This window comes from Polypterus senegalus, chromosome 11 (assembly GCF_016835505.1).
Source record: "Polypterus senegalus isolate Bchr_013 chromosome 11, ASM1683550v1, whole genome shotgun sequence".
NCBI classification, from domain to species: domain Eukaryota; kingdom Metazoa; phylum Chordata; class Cladistia; order Polypteriformes; family Polypteridae; genus Polypterus; species Polypterus senegalus.
This window is the reverse complement of record NC_053164.1, coordinates 16,560,107-16,578,450: the sequence shown is the minus strand read 5'-3', so window position 1 is coordinate 16,578,450 and position 18,344 is coordinate 16,560,107. Positions and strand designations below refer to the sequence as shown.

General features: G+C 44.2%; 1 protein-coding gene across 1 annotated transcript in view; it reads left to right on the top strand.

Moving 5' to 3' along the window:
* Positions 1-393: 393 nt before the first annotated feature.
* ppp1r13l (protein phosphatase 1, regulatory subunit 13 like) overlaps positions 394-18,344 on the top strand; it is a 200,402-nt gene continuing 182,451 nt past the window's right edge. The window contains exon 1 of the mRNA XM_039768088.1: positions 394-561. The gene's annotated coding sequence lies outside the window, so the exon portion shown is untranslated. The remainder of the gene's footprint in view (positions 562-18,344) is intronic.

Below are 18,344 nucleotides of genomic sequence, written 5' to 3'. Positions count from 1 at the left end.
ACACGGGGGTACGGGAGGCTGGGGTGGTCGTTGTTCCAGCACACTGAGCGCTCGTTTGGCAGTTAGCTAATTATTTGTATTGACTCCTTAAAACAGAAAGTGACGGCCGTTTTCACCACGAGATCTTGAAAGACGCTATAAATGTTGGTCCATCAGTCCAGTTTCAGACCAGCTGTTTCCAATGCAGGGTCGCCGGCCCAAACCTCAACACCACTGAAATCTGAGCTCAGAACTTTACGAACTTTAAGACGTCCCAATTGACCCGGCAGTTATTTTGTAGTTTTGATCAGAAACCAAAACACTTCATTGCCCACAGTGCCTTGGGTGGGCGGGCTCACCTGTGGGGCTGGTCACCTGCCTCAGATTCGTCGGAAGGAGGGAGGGAGCGAGCAGTCGGCCGATCTGGCGCATTCTTGTGAGATCGCATCAGCGTCGGGGACGCGGGCTGCTAACACCCCTTTGACGAGGAGGGGGGGGCTCCACGACTGAGTGCGGCTGATATGTGCGATCGACTCGGTCGCGTCTGTAAAAGTGATCTGAGAGCCCTTCGTGAAGGCAGGGGTGAGTAGAAAGGCTTCACTACGACCGTCCGAATCCAGTAATCTGTGTGTTGCAAGACGGAAGGCTGAGCGCGAATGATCGCGAAAAGTCAGGCGCGCTTTTGGGGACTTTTGTTGCAGAAGTTTGCAGATCGGACGTGTGGTGGACTTGGCTCTCTGTCTCTTTTTTTAGACGGTCTACGAGTAAAAAGTGACATGTGGTTTGTGCTTTGCGATGTGTGCGGACAGTGCGTCGGACGTGTGCGATTACAAAGTGAGGCACCTCCGAGGTGAGGACTCCGTCAGCGGGCACGATGCCCGACTTTAGTCCACCGTCGCGGCTCAATCAAAATGAAGGCATTAGCGTTTAGCTCTCTTCTTCACTGCTGCAGCGCGGTGCCTGGTTTTTGGGACCCGTACCGGTAAGGCTGCCCTTTGTGTAGAAAGTCATCCCAAGTTTGCGTGACCAACCCGCCCACTCCCCGCTTCCCCTCCAAAACGACATATCATTTCCACCCTCTTAGCCTGCCACTTTTTTCAAGATACGGTTAAGAAGAAGCGTGAGAATCCCGTCCAGGGCAGGAGGCGCAGATTTCAGCGCTCCGTTCCTGCGTACTGGACAGCAAACTGAGTAGGAAAGCACTGGGGGCTCCGCATTTGTTTTTGTATTGTTTACTGCTTGCTGAAACACTATGTAATCTTCTTTATTTTATATAGCGCCTTATTTAAAAGCTATCGCCGCACAAGGCAACAAAATAATACTATCAAAAGCACTCGATACTCATGGCACTTTAAAACAGTCCGAGTGGCCATCCATCATATCCATTTATTGATAAATCAGGCCGTTAGATAGATAAGAAAGGCACTGTGTAGTAGATGGGTGGATTGATCGAGTATGAAGTGCACTATAGAGTAGATCTGATATAAAAGGCACTAAATATTAGATAGATCGTTAAGAAATCAAAGGCATTTGATAACAGATCTGAGATCAAAGGCACTATATAATAAATTGCTCTGACGTTAAATTATTAGATGGACCGATCTAGTTGAAACGCACTATATATATTATGTTGGGATAATGCCCAGTGGGGTCTGGACGGTGGTCTTTTGGCCTTGGACCCCATGCAGATTTTATTTTATTTTTTTTTTCTCTCCTGCTTAACTGAAGGCTTCTGATCTGATAGTATAAAAGGCACGATATGTTAGATGGATGGCTCAGAAATCAGACACTATATGATAAATTGCTCTGACATGAATGGCATTATATAATAGATGTGCTGAAACATCTGATGAACGGCCCTCTATAAAGACTGATAGAGCAGGAAAGGCATTACATTACACAGATGGGACACTGCAAGAACTAAATAATAGAAGTGCCATAGATCTGATATAGAAGGCGCTATATAACAGGTGCACAGACACAACTGATACGAGTGGCTCTGTGTAATAGATAGATTCATCTGATATCAAAGGCACAATATTACAGATAGATCTGACATGAAAGGTGCTATATAACTGATACATTTGATGAAAGTCAGTATATAATAGGTAGACAGGAAAGGCATTATGTCACAACAAGGCCTGATATGAAAGACACTATATAATAGAAATGTCACTAGATGATAGCTTGATCTGCATCAGAGGAACTGCATTATATAATATATATACCTGTATATATATATATATATATATATATATATATTATATATATATACACAGACTGGAAAGGCCTTATATCACACAGAGTGGACATGACATGTACTAAATAATAGGTAGATTTGATATAAAGGCACTATATAACAAAAACACCGATACAGATGACATGAATGGCACTATATATTAAATTGATCTGACCTCAAAAGATGTAATGTACCAGATAGATCTGTTATAAAAGACTCCATATAAGTGATATGCAGATACATTTAATGAGAGACACTATATGATAGGTAGATAGACAGACATGAAAGACATTATAATACCAATAAGGTCTGATATGAAAGGCACTATATAATAGAATAGCTTGATCTGCTATCCAGAACCCTCGTTAATCTCATGTGTCCCTGTCTGGGATATGAGATGAAACCAAAGAACGTCCACCTGGACCAGGGGAGAACACTGAACCTTACAGAGAAGATGACGACGGTGGGCTGTGAAGCGCCATGCCGTCCTGAACAGCAAACACAAATGGGCTTTTGAAGTGTTCTGAGCTGAGGGTTCCATCTTCTGAATCTACACAGAAGCACGTCGTCCTCTTTGCTTGTCACGTGGATGCTGGCTGGCACTGGTGCAGCGTGACACTCAGACAGGGATCCGTATGTTGGAAGTTCAAAAGTGGCAATCAGGGCGGAGTTCAAATACGTCCATACTCTTTATATAGCGCCTTTCACTGACGGCCCCATCATTTGGCACTAGGCAGTGTTTTCACATTAGGAGTAACTTCAGGTTTGCCTGCTAGACTCCTCTGCACGTTGGACGGGCACTCTGGCTGGAGGAGCTTTAACCGTGAATGGCAGTGCCATCCAGATGAGTCCATTTTAGGAAAAGTCCTAATTCTTTATCTTGGACCTGTTTGTGATTGTTATGCTGGGCAATGGCTACCATGACGTGAGCTATGATTCAGGGTTGGCATGAAGCTTGTTGGCACCTGGCAGAGGAATGAGGGCATAAAAAAAAAAAAAAAAAAAGTTGATCGGTGGGAGTTCTGCCTAAATGAAGGTGTTTTAAAACTTCACACCTTCATCGGCTCCTCATGTCCTGAATTCCTTATGCAGTAAAGTGCTGGGATGCCTGCCTTTACACACACATGAACTTTAAGGACATCCCATTCTTAATCCATAGGCTTTAATATGGAGTCGGCCCACCCTTTGCAGCACTAACAGCTTCATCTCTTCTAGAAAGGCTTTCCATGAGGTTAGGGTTAGGACTGAGTGTGTTTATGGGGATTTGTGACCAGGAGAGCCTTTGTGAGGTCAGGCACTGATGTCGGACGAGAAGGCCAGGCTCGCTCGCAGTCTCCGCTCTCATTCATCCCAAAGCTGTTCTGTCAGGTTGAGGTCAGGGCTCTCTCTGTGCAGGCCAGTCAAGTTCCTCCACACCAAACTCGCTCCTCCATGTCTTTATAGGCCTTGCTTTGTGCACTGGTGTGTGTGCAGTCATGTCGCCATCCTCAAACTCTTCACAAAGTTGGGAGCATGAAATTGTCCAAAATGGCTTCATATGCTGAAGCATTAAGAGTTCCTTTCACTGGAATTAAAGGGCTAAGACCAACCCTGCACCATAATCCCCCCTCTTGGCACAATGCAGTCCCGTTCATCCATCGGATTGTGTGATTTGTCACTCCAGAGGACACGTCTCCAGTGCTCTAGAGCCAGTGGTGGTGGGCTTTACACCACCACTGCATCCAGCGTTTTGCATTGCACTTGGTGATGTCAGGCTTGGCTGCAGCTGCTCGGCTGTGGAGTCCCACTCCATGAAGCCCCCTCTCTACGCTGCAGTGTTCTTGAGCTTTTGGAGGTCTGTAGCTGTTGACTCAGCAGAACGTTGGGGACTTCTGCACACCTCAGCATGCGCTGTCCCCGATCTGTGATCTGACGTGGCCTACCACTTTGTGGCTGAGTTGCTTTTGTTCCCAGTTGCTCCCACTTTGTTATAATACCACTAACAGGTGACTGTAGAATACTTAACAGCGAGGAAATTTCACAAATTAACGTATTGCATAAGTGGCCTCCTATCACGGTACCACACTTGAATTCACTGAGCCCCCAAGAGAGACCCATTCTGTCACAAATTAGAACAATTTAGACGAGAACAGGCCATTCAGCCCCACAAAGCTCGCCAGTCCTATCCACTTATTTCTTCCAAAAAAACATCAGGTCGAGTTTTGAAAGTCCCTAACGTCTTACTGTCTACCACACTAGTTGGTCGCTTATTCCAAGTGTCTATCGTTCTTTGTGTAAAGAAAAACTTCCTAATGTTTGTGTGAAATTCACCCTAATCACGTTTTCAACTGTGTCCCCGTGTTCTTGATGAACTCATTTTAAAGTCACCGTCTCGATCCACTGGACTCATTCCCTTCCTAATTTTGAATACTTCACTCAGGTCTCCTCTTAATCTTCTTTGTCTTAAACTGTAAAGGCTCAGCTCTTTTAATCTTTCCTCCTAATTCAACCCCTGTAGTCCTCATCGCTCTTCTCTGGACCTTTTCTAGTGCTGCTATGTCCTTTTTGTAGCCTGGAGACCCAAACTGCACCCAGTACTCCAGATGAGGCCTCACCAGTGTGTTATAAAGGTTGAGCAGAACCTCCTGTGACTTGTACTCCACACATCAAGGCGCTATATAACCTGATATTCTGTTAGCCTTCTTAATGGCTTCTGACAGTTGATAGTATTGAGTCCACTATGACTCCTAAATTCTTTAACATTTCCTCTTAACTAATCCCCTGTAACCCTGGAATCAGCCTAGTCGCTCTTCTCCGGACCCTTTACTTCACACATCAAGGCGCTATATAACCTGACATTCTGTTAGCCTTCTTGATGGCTTCTGAACACCGTCTGACAGTTGAGACGACTCCTCAATCCTTCTCGTAAGGTGGACTCTCAATTTTCAGAGCTCCCATTGTGTATTGAAGTCTCACATTTTTCACTTCCTATGTGTAATTCTTTACATTTACTGTACAATGGCTGACCCTAAGCTCTGACCCCCCATGGGAATGTGAAAACTAACAAATTCCTTATACAAGAAATTGTATAAGGCAACAAAAAAATGAAAAGGAATTTGGGACATCGGAATGAGCTGACATGACGGAATGAGAACACTAGCAAGCCATAAAGGTCCTAGGCATCTGTCACTGGCTTCTAATGACGACCCTCCAGGACCAGCTTAGTGACCCTGGTATCGACAGTAGTGGGCACTGCAGCAGGACCCTCTGTTTAAATACTTGATCTCCATCACGTGGTGCTCTCGGTGTCTCCTGCGGCTGTTAAAATATCTGGATGGCCTGAGGGTTTCTTCATCTGTTTGTGAAGTCCAGACGAGTGCCTTTCCAGGGCTCTCTGTCCATCTGTAGATTCTGCACGTGTGCCAAAACACGTCCATGTCAAGAAAAGCCAAACGGTCATCCATCACTGCTGCAAGACTCTGGCCGGGTCTGCCATCACAGAGCTGCTCTCCTGTCTCTCATTCGAGGCTTGGTTTACCCGTAGGTGCCACCCGACTGAAATGAAGGGGCGTTTAATCTCGGCCGACTGAAACGTCCCAAGAATTCAGGACAATTTTATAACCTTTAAAATGTATTATTAGGATTGTGGCCTATAGGGGGCGTTGCAGCACAACGTCACCACACAAGTCCCGGGTTCAAATTCCAAAGCCCTCTTTTCAGTAGTAACAAGCACAACACAATGCTTTCTTCTTCCTCTCTTCTCCTCAACACCGCCCAAGTGGTCTTGTCCTCCTCCGCCCAACTCTAACCCTGGGTGAAGTGCAGCAGCGAGCCTGGCAGAACTTCTGTTTGCACCCCAGAAGCCCTTCCGGGTCAGTCTGCCTCAAGTAGCTCCCTCTAGTGGCACCCAAGGACCCCAACAGGGCCGACCAGCAGAACTACAAGTGCCTTTCAGCCCTGTGAGGTGTCCATAATGGGATGCACGCCAGAGGGATGTCGCCACCCAAGCGCATGACCCTGTGAAGCAGCGTCCCCCTGTCCACCCAAAGTAATGGCCTCCCGACCTGCAAAGGTACAACTAACCAACCTGGATGGGATGTTCGTCATCCTGTGTCCTTCCATTAAAAGGGCCTCCCGGCCAGGTAAGGGACAAACTCCAGTAAGGGGTCTCGCATCACTCTGATCTTTACTTAATTGGCTTCAGAATTTAGAATCCGTTTTAAAATGTTAGTAATCACCTGTAGAGCTCTGCACGGTCAAACACCACAATTTATTTCAGATATTTTACAACGCTACACTGCCAGTCGTCCATTGTGGTCATCTCACCAGGGCCTTCTTGTTGTTCCTATGACTTTGCACTGAAATGGCGGAGTAGCCTCGCTTGTGCTTTATGGGCTTCTGATACACAAAAAAAAAAACCCAGTTGAATTGGCACCAGTTTAGGCTGGCATATGGGTAGCCATTTTTGAGTCTCCCCCCTTTTTATGTTCATTTTTTGAAATGTTAGTTTAATTTGATCTTTTATATCTTGTATGTGTGTGTGTTGTTTTCTATGGTGTACAGCACTTTGTGACTCTGTCTGTGAAAGGCACTATATAAATGAATAAAGAAAAAAAAAGGACTATTGATCCTGGCCAAGATGCCAGCCATGCCATGTTGCCCATCACAGGATCTACAAGTACCCAACTGCCCACATTTTGTATAAATCTGCTTCAGTTACTCGGGTAAAATGTCCTTCAGCATTTTCATAAGCGAGCACAGCAGCCTGCAGACACTGAAGCAGGGTCACCAACTCCGGTCCTGGAGGGCCGCAGTGGCTGCAGGTTTTCATTTGAACCCTTTTCTTAATTATTGAACTGTTTTTGCTGCTAATTAACTACTTTTGAATTCATTTTAATTGACTTGGTTTTAAAGATTTGTTCCCCTGAATTTCTTCATCGTTCCTCTGAGTTGCTTCAGTTATTTCCTTAAACAGAAATGAAATGTGAAGTGAGTGAGCCGACAGAAGACCAGCTAAGTCAGGGCCTCAAACTCCAATTTCATTCCAACCAGTTGCTTAATTAGGCGCCGAGTCTTGTCGTTAATTAAAACCCGTTCTTTAATTCTGTGGCTTGTCGCTAATAGCAGACATTTCTGAAATTGTTGATTTTCTCTTTTCTAAGAGCAACTGGTCAAATGTTTAGTGGACCTGAGCAGATGTGCATTCCTGAGACCTTCACCTTTCTTTATTTTCAGATATCGTGTGATGGCAGAGTGGTGGCTCTGAGGGTAGGGCTTTGCAGTGGCAATCAGAAGGTTGCCAGCTTGAATCCCGTAAAACACCAAAAATGACTCCTCTCCGCTGGGCACCTTGAGTAAGGCCCTTAACCTGCAGTTGCTCCATCCTGGGTATGACGTTAATTTGCATCCAGCCCTGCATGTAGGCCCTGCTGGGAAAAACCTGGGGGTTGGTGGCAGAATTGGCACTCCAGCCACCATAAAAGACCTCCCACTGGTTCCATCTCACCTGAACTAGTGTGGTGCTGAGGTGCCACCCGTCACATGGTTGCACTCGGGGTCCTAATCTGAGTTGGTTTGTCATGTGGTGGGTGCGACAATGCGCTGTATCAGCGTGGGCTCCTAATCCTCCCCTCTGTGATGGTCACCGTTTGCTGGTCCTGTTTTGGCTCATTTTGTATCTCATTATTTTTTGGCTGCTAATTAAGGAAAAAGAAACAATTAAGGGGTCTGAGTCTTCGAGAGCGAGTCAATTAAAACGAATTCAAAATTAGAAGCAAAAACTGGTCGCGAATTAAGAAAAGGGTTAGAATGAAAATCTTCAGCCACTGCGGCCCTCCAGGACTGAATTTGGGGACCCCTGCACTAAAAGGTCATAAAGCCTTAGATGTTTCAGCTGCTGTAATTGCTGATGACTTCACGATGTTAGCCTCGGTGGAGTCCTCGGACCCCTTTTTATTTTCTGCACGCTTCATTGTTGTCGCAATTCCAGCACTCACTGGTTGTCCGTTCTCAGGACCGGCCCCCCCACAACTAAGCACAAAATGTCAGGGCAGGTCGTGGACTAGCTGGGGTGACAGACTTCACTGGTGCCACCTGCCTGCGACTTGCTAAGCTTTTATAAGTGAAGGCAGGTTGAAAAATCGTTTCATGTGCCGCAACTTTAAGGAACGGTTTTTATGTTCAAACAAAACACCAAGTGAGGTTAAAGACGATTTGTCAAAGGCACGGTGAACGAGATCCGAGGTGAAACCCGATGCTCAAAAACCACAAGCAGAAGCAAAATCTCCACAATGTAGAAATTTTAAATAAAAACTCACAAGATGTGCTTTTGCTAAATGTTTAAGATCCGATGAAGGGATCCGCTTCTCAGGCTCACAATAAATGGGCTGGGGGTGGTCCTTCATTTTTGATGTCAGTGAGGCCCCGCCTCTTGGAGCTCCACCCACAAATCACAAGGAACACATCAGGGGACACAATAGGTAGTAACTGAAAAAACTAAATAATATTAGTAAAAAAAACACAGAAGTGCAATAAACATCAGAAAAAGATTACTTTATAAGAAAAAGAAAGTAAGCATAAACCTGGAAACACACTGTGGCTGAAATCTGATCACCTTGTGCATAGCACTTGATAAAACCAGTTGCGGTGCCTGTCTAAGATGGGTTGAAATCTATGTAATCAACGGAGACTGCCCCATTAATGTTGGCACTGCACCACCTAGCGGAATGCATGTGGTAGTAAAATGTGTTACGTATGTCATTCCAACAGGTGGTTCATCACAAATAGTTGTAGTAATTAAAGGCATTGCTACAAATGCTTGTGATGCACCATCAGTTGGAATGAGAAATGCAATGCAATACATATGTCTCTGTTATATGCCATTTGGTGTGGAATTTCTAAAAGAAGCTGGAACAAGAAGAGAAAGAGAGAGTAAAAAGGTTTGAGGATCCACCCCGTATATTGTAAGGCAAAAAAATAAGTAAGCGACTGAGCAGTCATAGGAGACTGAGTGCAATAGACTGCTGGGCGTTTATAGGTGCTGTGCAGGAAAAGGCGAGTCCGTGCGGGGAGTGGAGGAAGTGAGGTCAGCAGGAGGGCGTGATCTGGACAGGAGTGCGGAAGTTGATGCCAGCTTAACTCGGTTTCCCTTCTGTTGATCTATACAAGAGAGAGAAAAGAGGTTATTGGTGCATTTCATCAACCCCTGAGCTGACATCTTATCCTCAGTTAAGCCCTTTGACTGCCTTCTATGTGCACGTGTCTGACACAACATTAATGTTTGTGATGTGCCATCAGTTGAATGACAAATGCAATGCACTTTATTTCTAAAAAGTTTTGAGATGTGTCATGTGTTGGAATGACAAATGCAGCATCTATGTCTTTGTTATATTCCATTTGGTATGGGATTCATAAAAGCAACACCTACGTCTGATGCAGCATCTATTTGAATGACAAATATAATGCATTTTATTACTGCAAATGCTTGTTATGTGCCATCAGTTGGAATGACAAATGCAATGAATATGTCTCTGTTCTATGCCATGTGGTATGGGATTTGTAAAAGCAGTGTTAATGTTTGTAATATGTCATTAGTTGGTATGGCAAATGCAGTGCTTCTGTTATATGCCATTTGGTATGGGATTCATAAAAGCAATGTTAACGTGTGGTGTGCCATTTATTTGAATGAAAAATGCAATACATTTTATTATTAGAAATGCTTGTGATGCACCATCTGTTGGAATGATGAATGCAATGAATTTATATGTGTTATATGCCATGTGGTATGGGATTTATAAAGCAGTGTTCATGTTTGTGATGCACCATCTGTTGGAATGATGAATGCAATTAATTTATATGTGTTATATGCCATGTGGTATGGGATTTATAAAGCAGTGTTCATGTTTGTGATGCGCCATCTGTTGGGATGAAAAATACAAGCCATTTTCTTCCTAATAATTGTTAGTGATGCACCATCTGTTTGAATGACAGAGACAAAGCAACCAGATGTACACAGAGGCAGACACTTATCCTTTTATTAAGCTGGATAAAACAGACATTAAAAGTTTTAAACATTTGATTAACTGTGGAGTTAGGATAGGGGTGTGTCAGAGTGCAAGAAAAAACTTTAGAGGTTGTTTCCATGCTGAGAAGATGCCTAAAAGATACAACGTTTCGACTGTTTAGCCTTCATCTTGTTTGCAACTAAAAAGGAAAGTCCAGGCAACCTAAATAGGAAGGGGAACAAAAGTCATGGCAGATGAAAGGTGAAGAAGTGAGAGAAGGGGAGCACAAGCTGCCATTAGAGAAGATGATTCGAGAAATGACAACAGTAGTCACTCATTGAGACCTGGGGACCTCAGAGTGACTGAGCTGAGCTGCTTCTGATTTTCTTTGGAAGGTGTCTTTGAAGTCCTGTGAAAGAACACAAAAGGAGAGACCAGTGTGCTGTGATTAAGGAATGTGACAAGTCCTACAATGGCCTTTGTGAACTTCTTGATTTTAACGGCTCTAAAGTGCCCCCCTGACTCTGCTAGCCCTCTCTCTGGCTGGACACGTCCTACAAGAAGTGCAGTAAACGTGATTTTTCGACTGGCACGAGACCCGTTGTTTAATATTGAATGTACCAGGGAGACGAGATTAAAGGGTATTTATTGTTGGCGAGAATTTTACAAGTGGCACAGCAGCTAATGTCACAGCTCAAAGTGCCAGGTGAGGAAGGTGGCTCTCCTCTGTGAAGTGGGCTGCGGATGAGAAGTTTGTGTTGTTTAGGTGGTCGATGGAAGGAGATCGAGGGAGGGTTAGGAGTTAAAAGGTTGCCGTCTGCAAAGCGTAGAAACCTTGTTTAAACATGATAAGGTGGAGTGGGAGGACCAGCGGGGATGCAGGTTTCATTATTGGAGTGGAAGTTCCAAGGTCTACTCCTGTCTACAATATGAGAAGGGGGTCCTGCCTCACCGAGTGCTCAGCAGTCAGAATATCGTGGAATATTCAATGTACAAAGGCGACAATACTCACAAAGCGAGAAGGATGTAAGGCCTAGAAAAGGACGGATGAAGAAAGGCAAGTGACCGCCGTAAGCCAGTGAACCGTGCGGCCGGCGTCTGGACGTCACATCGTCAGACTCTGGGATGTTTGACAATCAGTGGCAACAAGATGAGCAAAGAAGGAACGATGTGAGGCCTATCAGGTGAACGGAGATCCATAAACGCACGACACAATCAAAACAGACGGACTTACCATTGTAAAGCCCATTTTAATAAGCACATTAATATACCTCCGAAATACAGCGTGTTGCTGTCATTGTCTAATGTCATATTAAGAGGCTGGCAATACCGTTTATTACATACAGTAGCTGCTAATAATGGAGACCTAAACTGAATAGAACTGAATATCTTGTTCTCGTCCAGACTGCTCTTGTGCTCTAAAGCTGATTTACCAAAACGGGCCGACTACGCCATTTCTCCCCGACACCCAAAATTCAACAGTAAGAACAGGGACTCTCCATTTTTTGCAGGCCTCTTGCCATCTGGTGGTTCTGCTGGATTTCTTGCTTGTCAACGGCCCACTGAAGCTGACCTGTCCTGCTCTCACTGTGTCTGTCTGTCTGTCTGTCTGTCTGTGTGATTGAACTGTGATGTGTGTTCCTTCGTAGTTGTCCTGCTTTTTCTATTTTGGTCTTATCTTACTCTGACTAAGCACAGGCAGGAGACGTGTGGCATTGCAAGCAAAGGCTCAAAATGGAGAACAACAATGAAGTCACTCCTTGGACCCTTCCTAATACCAGACAGGCCCTATCAAGCCTGCTATCGTAAAGATTTTTGCACCCCGAGACTCTGCCCAAAGCCCAGTAAAGCCTGTCGGAGCAGGCCCGTGGCCGCTCATTCTGCTGCGTCTTTGGCAGTACAAATCACGGAGCGACTGCTGGATCAGGCAGAGTCATAAAAGGAAAAAAAAATAAAAGAAATCAAAAAGCCTCTTCCCACAGGCTATCCCACCTGGAGCAGAGCGGAGCCGTACCCCTGTTACTCCTGGCATCGACGCTCAAATGTGTGGGAAACCAGGTTTTCTCTGCTGCATTATCTCATGCTGTTTTGGAATGAATTCATGTTTAACGTGTGAAATGCATAGTAAGGATTAAAGGTGTTATATGAAACGGATTATGAACGGTAATTCATAAATGTATGGCGCTATATAAACTAAACAGACTGACCTCAAGGTGCCATGTACAGTAAAATAAAATTCAATAAAACAGCCGCTTAATCTAATTCAGGGTCCTAGGGAGCTGCAGTCTAACCCTGGGTCTGCTAGGCCACCGTGGGGTCCACACACACACACTCACACTCATACACACACACACACACTTAAACACACTCACATACACGCACACACACACACTTTCAAACGCACTCGCATACACACTCACATACACACTCACGCACACACACACACTTAAACACACTCACATACACGCACACACACACACTTTCAAACGCACTCGCATACACACTCACATGCACACACACGCACACTCACTCGCATGCTCACACTCACTCATGCACACACTCAAACGCACTCGCATACACACACACACACACACACACACATGCCTGTCACCCTAACCTGCAAGAGAGAAGCCGCCATAGACACAGGGAGGACATACAAACACCACAGAGACATCGACTGGGCATTAAGAGCCCACCAGACAGCAGCCCTGATGTCTCATACAGTAACTGAAATACAGTGGAACCTCAGCTCATGACCCTAATTTGTTCTAAAACTCTGGTCGTAATCCGATTTGCTCGTGAACCGAAGTAATTTCCCCCATAGGATTATATGTAAATACAATTAATCCGTTCCAGACCGTACAAACTGTATGTAAATATATATTTTTTTACATTTTTAAGCACAAATATAGTTAATTATACCACTGAATGCACATAGTAATAGTAAACTAAATGTAAAAACATTGAATAACACTGAGAAAACCTTGAACAACAGAGAAAACTAACACTGCAATAGTTTGCGCTGTAGTGCTAGGAACCGCTTGCTGAAAACACTTTTTTTCTTAATGAGTTTTAAGCACAGGGAAAAAAATGAACATTTGAAAAATCCGTAATTTAATAAACCACCAAGAAAAGTAACATTGCCACAATGCACGCTATGAACCGATCACTGGAAACAGAACTGAAAACAAAAACAAGCCTTTTCTACCTTCTACCTCTCGCTCTCGCTCTCTTTCTCTCTCTCGTGTGTGTGTGTCTCTTTCCCGAGCCTGGAGCGCCTGTGTGTGTGTGTCTCTCGAGTGTGCCTGTGTGTGTGCCTCTCTCTATCCCGGGCCTGTGTGTGTGTGTGTGTGTGTGCGTCTCGAGTGCACCTGTGTGTGTGTGTGTGTCGGCACTCTCTCTCTCTCTCTCTTGCTCGCTCGCTGCACAGTGTACAAACCAAAAGAGAAACTGGCTTGTTCGTATACCGAATGTGTGGTCGTGAACTGAGGCAAACGTTTGGCGAACATTTTGGTCGTAAACCGATTTGCACGTGTACCGAGACGTTCGTGAACCAAGGTTGCACTGTATGCTGTTTCTGATCAGCAGTTTTGGTGAACTGTGCCATACAGACTGAAGCGGGAGCGATTTAGAAGACACCTCAAACAGGCTGCCTCATCGATAGGTGTGATATCCTCTGCATTAGCAATAGGAAAGGCAAATAAAATAAACTTCAAAAGTGTTGATCAGACAGCTCCAGTACGTAGTGTGATGGACGGCTGGGGTTCAATGCCCAGCCAAGAAGCCCCTGATATGCATGTCCCGGGGGAGCAACTTTGAACAGCTCAATACCTCCCCCGGGACGCTTGGTGGCAGCCTCCCGGGCCGACGATGATTCCCCAGCCTCCCACCTGACTGCATGGGAGGTGGAGTCTTCCACAGCCTGGTTGGGAGCTGGGATGGCCGCTAGGTGGTGCTGCTGAGTCTCGAGAACCCGGCTGGACGAGTCATCAGCCCCACCCAGAGGTGGAATTGGGGCCAGGTGGTCAAACACCTGGAACACTTCTGGGTGGGCTATAAAACAGGCCAGCCTCCACCATTCAAGGGCCAGAGTCGGGTGGAGGAGGACAAGGTTGCCTGAGAGGAGCGGTGGTGCAAGGTGGAGAGTTGTTGGTGTTGTTTTAGTGCTTTTGGGACTGTGTTGGGCCTGTGGGACACGGGGAAGAAAAATAAAAAAGCCTGTGTGACTTTTACACGTGCTTCTGCGTAGTCTGTGCCGGGTCGGGCGCTATATAGAGTCTTTCACAGTAAGTACACCCCAAGAAAGGATTTGTGTGCTTTATGTGCTATTGAGCATAAGATTGATGGGCAAGAATGGCAAATGTATCAATTTAAAATGAAATCTGAAACACAATAAAGTGTACAGAAAGTGTAGTGGTCTGAATATCACACATATGTATGTGTAACTATATATATTTGTATGTATGTGTATATTGTGGACCACCGGGGGCATATGGCTCCCCCAACCCTGACACAGACAGGCAGAGACACCAGGTTTGCCAGACAACATGCCTTTATTTAAGTGGGGAAGCGTTTTTCTGTTGCTCCCCACTACACAGCACAGCAGAAAGCACCAAATGTACAAACAAGCACAGTCCTTCCTCCTTCCTTGTCTCTTCCTCACTCTTTCTTTCTGTCTCCGTCTCCACTCCTCCTCCCGACTGTAGCTCCTCGACTTGGGTGAGGTGGCTCCTTTTATAGTGCATCCGGGGGGGCTCCAGGTGTCTCTTGACGTTCTTCTGGCTGCACATCTGGGTATGGCAGACGTGGTGACACAAAGGGCTCAGCCGTACCTGCAGCACCAGCACACCCTGTCAGTGCCCACAGAGCCCAACAGGGCTGCTCCAAACTACAACTCCCAGCATGCTCTGCGGGGATCTGTGGTGCTGTAGCTACCCAGGGGGGGTGCCCTCTAGCGTCTGGGGGATAATGTTCGCTCCCTTGGTCTTTCCACCCAGCCCTGGCCATCTGTCACAGTGTGAGTGTGTATAACTTTATATATATATATGAAAATTTGGCAGGCTCATTCCTTACAGCTTACTTACAAAAGTTAAGCAGGTTTCATTTTGAAATTCTACACGTAATGGTCAATAAGGGTCGACAACGTCCGCCATGTTGAACTTTCTTATTTATGACCCCATCTTCATGAAATTTGGTAGGCGGCTTCCCTGCACTAACCGAAAATTCTCCAACTTCCCGTGTAGGTAGAAAGCGGAAATTTGGCAGGCTTATTCCTTACAGCTTATTTACAAAAGTTAAGCAGGTTTCATTTCGAAATTCTACTCATAACGGTCATAACAATCAACAATGTCCGCCATGTTGAACTTTTTTATTTATGGCCCCATCTTTACAAAATTTGGTAGGTGGCTTACCTGCGCTAACCAAAACCAATGTACGTACTTATTTCGGTGGTATGATGCCACTGTTAGCCGCCATATTGAACTTTTCAACGGTCTTTGTTACTTACAGGCCCATCTTCAAGAAATTTGGTACGCGGGTTCTCAACGCTAACTGAATCCTACTTACGTACATATATACATCCATAGCCTGCAGCTCAGTCACCGTGTGAGGCGGCGTTGGGTCCCCCATCCCCACACCTCCCATGTTGTTGGCTGCCTGCCTATATAAGGCCGTTCGTCGCTGCAGTCTCTACATTCCCTTCCTTTCTTCGCCACGGGATTCACGTCTCCCTGCTCATAACTACAGCCTTTTTATTTAATCCACGGCTTCTCCGCTGTTTTATTGTTCATTTATTACGATTATAGTTATTGTGTAGGTATTTTAGACTTACTTTACATTGTTCAGGTACCCATTTCCTTTATCATTCCAACCGTACCCCCATTAACATGTCTATCGAGGTGATCACCATCGATCAAAGAACTGTCACTTACTGAGTGGTTTCCATTCCCGGAGATGGCGCCTGCCTTTTCCATTCTCTTTGTTACATATTGCACGGCCATATCAGGCTCACTCTTGATATCCATTGTGTCTTATGTATTGAATGACTGGACAGGTTCAAGGTGTGGACTGATGACGGTACAGGAGATAATTAGACTACACAGGAGCACTAGAAGAGTGAAATGCTTAAGCCCTTCACCTATGGTTCTGCATGTGAGTTGATGGCTGCTGGTGAATTGTTCGGTTGTCGCTTTCAAGTGTACCGAAATGGCCAAATATTTTACACCTTTTGACAACTGCCAATGCCTCTTAAACATCTTAGATTCACAGGTGACAATTTCAGTAGTGGACACTTTGATATTTATGAATGTTTAAACTCTCAAAAGCTGGATGTGAAGTTATCGATGAAACCTGTTGTATACTTACAATGCTTGACAGATGCCAAATGTCACTTCAACACAAGTCCTACAAATACTGTCGTAATTGAAACAAACCATGAAACTCAAACCGATTATGACAGCAGCAATCCAAGCTGTGAGATTTGAAACAAGATTACTGTTCACATGGCCAACTGTACGTTACATGCTCAAGAGTAAGCTCAGCGCACAGCTTGGTCATATTACAACCGGAGGGCCGAACTGACAATAAGGTATACAAAGAGATCTTTAACAAATAATTATTGGTATATTTTCACTCAGTTTAAAAAGGTTTATTTTTTTTCTTAATAAAAACTTTAAGGCAGTACTTCACCGCTGCGAAGCGCGGGTATTTTGCTAGTATTTATATATATTAGGGGTGGGCGGTATGACCAAAATTCTATATCACGGTATTTTTCTAAATTATCCCGGTTTCACGGTATTTGACGGTATTTTTTTTCCCCATGCATGAGTGGATGTTAACCACATTTTCTACTGCAATTACTGGCTACGAATAACCTTTTCCACTGTCATGAGAATTGTATATTGTACAAAAAAAACATTTTAAATGTGCACACAAATATTAATACAGGTTTGCAAGGCCCCATAAAGTGATCGTTTTCAAGGGGGTGGCTCTAATGAAGAGAAGGAATCACATTGCGTGACAGCTGCAGTCAAAATATAGAACCTTTTATTGAACAAATTTTACAAACAACTTAAACTATAATTTTGACAACATATTTTCAACCATCCAAAGAGGCATTTAGACTCAGTAAAATATCCAGAGGTGCTTGTCAAAAGTCGTATTGCACTGAACATGTCTTAGAAAAAGGAATAAATATGTTTTGTAAACCAACTCCACTTTCTGTTAATGTTAACAATCTCAGTCCACTGACACATTAAAGTGACTTTTTAAACAAGTTTATCACCATTCAACTGCATAATATTTAAACTAATAAATAATAACAATAAAATAAATAATAGTATTATTACTTCAAGACTTCAGGCCCAGGTGCATTACACAGTATTCACCAAATTAAAATAAAATAAAACAATTGCAACTTGGTGATGACATCTTTACCAACTGAATCATCATTTAGGCAAACTGCATTAATATGGACCTCGCTTCAGGCTAAGCTATACTGGGAAGAAAAAAAACAAACTACTCTGTATATGTCGAGAACAAAGTCAACATTTCCACTTTATTCTCGCCGTTTATGTTGAGATTAAAGTCGACATTTCCACTTTATTCTCATAGTTTACTTCATAATTAAAGTAGAATGTCGTAAACTAAACTTCTTCCTAAAATCAATGTTTAATCAGTTACTTAATTTACCGCGTCATAAATTAATGCAGCACATCAAATGCTTTGTGTTACGTTCCCCGACCCAGTGGTTAATCACTACGCTTCTTAAACTGACTTCCTCCGCACTAAGAGAAGACAGCAATCACCATACAGAATCCATTCACTTCATTATATTCCTGCTTTCTGAAAATTTGGAATGCTAAGATAAATACTTGATATCATTTTCATGATGAAATGATACACATGCACGGTAGTGAGGCGGTATGTTCAGTGTAGAGAACTTTATGGCAGGTGAGATGAGGCTCCAAAAAACTGGATGTATGAATTGCTATCGCACAGGTTTAACCTTAATATTGTACAAATGTTGGGTTTCTGATCAGCTTGTCGGAGACACAAACACAGAATTCAATGCTTGTTCTTCTGAGCGGGCTCTCTTTATTGCATGCATGCTGTCTCTAGCTGACGTACCAAAACCTCAGTTCCTT